General features: G+C 44.8%; 1 pseudogene; it reads left to right on the forward strand.

Annotated features, from left to right (window-relative positions):
- Positions 1-302: 302 nt before the first annotated feature.
- Positions 303-1,124, forward strand: LOC142210026 (uncharacterized; annotated as a pseudogene).
- Positions 1,125-1,970: the final 846 nt, after the last annotated feature.

Raw genomic sequence — 1,970 nt, forward strand, 5'->3', positions numbered from 1 at the left:
CTGATGAGGTTGTGGATGGTCTCTTGAGGGATCTCCTTTCAGACTGGGACTAAAGCATCTGCCAACTCCTGGACAGTCTGTGGTGAATGGAGCGAGACATGATGTCTCAGATGTGCTCAGTCGGATTCAGGTCTGGGAAACGGGTGGGCCAGTCCACAGCTTCAATGCCTTCATTTTGCAGAAACTGCTGACACACTCCAGCCACATGAGGTCTGGCATTGTCCTGCATTAGGAGGAACCCAGGATCAACCGCAGCAGCATATGGTCTCACAAGAGGTCTGAGGATCTCCTCTCAGTACGTAATGGCAGTCAGGCTACTGCTAACAAGCACATGGAGGGCTGTGCGGCACTCCAAAGAAATGCCACCCCACACCATTACTGACCCACTGACAAACCGGTCATGCTGAAGGATGTTGCAGGCAGCAGATCGCTCTCCATCACGTCTCCAGAGATAACAGAATCTGGAGACTCTGAATTTTCTGCGTGAAGAATTTATCCTACATCCATCTACGGATCAATGGAAGGCCATTGCAGACAAGTTCTGGGATGTGACACTTTTTTCAAATTGTGTAGGAGCAGTCAATGGAAAGCACATCCATATCCAGAAACCTGAAAGGAGCAGCTCCCTGTTCTTCAATTACAAGAAGCACTTTTCCATTGTTCTGATGGCCATATGGTCACACCAATGACTCCAGTATCTTCAAGGACTCTGACAGGAGATGCAGAATCTATTCTTGAGAATTCAGATTGCCAGCACCGAAGCCATTTCTTGGAATTGATGGACCTCCTATGCTGTTTGTAGTTGTTAGCAATGAAGCCTTCCAGATGTGTGGAAACCTTCTGAAAACCTACTTCAGCTATGGACTCAACTACCAGGAAAGAATTTACAACTACTTTCAAAAGCCCGGCAACTTGTGGAGTGTACATTTGGGATTCTCACTTCGAAATGGCAAATTTTTTCCACTGCTATTCAGCTGAAGCCAGAATCTGTGGATGATGTTGTAAAAACTTGCATGGGCCTCCATAACTTCCTGCTGACAAGAGAACTGTTGCCAGTTGACATGCAGGAACTGGAGTTTGGGTTACATACAGAATGGGTCATAAGTATGGATACACCCAGATAAAATGGAAGTGGTTGATGATATCACCTTAATGTTTGTGACATATTAGTGCATGGGAGGGAGGAAACATTTGAGGCCGGGTGATGCCCATGGCTGCCATCTGCAAAACTGCCATTTTGGATTCAACTTTACTTTTTTCAATGGGAAGTGGGTCATGTGACACATCAAACACATGGAGAATTGCACAAGAAAAACAATGTTGTGCTAATTTTTAACGTAGCTTTATTATTGAGTTATTGACACGTTTGTGACATGGAGCAACGACAGTAAACAACTAAAGGCTATGCTAAAAGTGCTGCCCATTGTGTTGAATTGTCAACGCGATTCTCTTCTCCCACTCTTGACACATCGAGAGCTACACCGTAGAAGAGATGTTACCACAGGCCTCCCGTATCCGTTGTTTCAGGTGCCCTACATCCTGGATCTTCACAGAGTACACTATAGCCTTCAAATGGCCCCAGAGATAGAAGTCCAAGAGAGTGAGATCCACAGACCTTGGGTGTATCCATATCTGAGTGTATCCATCCTTATGGCCCACTTAGGTGTATCCATACTTATGGCCCACCCTGTAGTTTTGACTCATCTGGCTCACGATCTACAGTAGCTGTCAGCCGTATGAGGGACAATTTTGAAGCATTTTACTCTTTCCAATGCAGGTTGGGTGGACTGGCAGGATGGAAGAGTGTAATTTTTTTCCACGGACATTTTTTTTTTCTTTTTTTGGACAGCCAAATATGCTGAAAAGTCTCAATGATTAAAGTCCTGAGCACTGAAAATGAGAGACTTTATTCTTCAACATGCTGACTGCTCCATTTTATTTAATGGCTTCTTTAACGATGGAGTCAGTGG

Source organism: Leptodactylus fuscus, chromosome 6 (genome assembly GCF_031893055.1).
Source record: "Leptodactylus fuscus isolate aLepFus1 chromosome 6, aLepFus1.hap2, whole genome shotgun sequence".
Taxonomy (NCBI): domain Eukaryota; kingdom Metazoa; phylum Chordata; class Amphibia; order Anura; family Leptodactylidae; genus Leptodactylus; species Leptodactylus fuscus.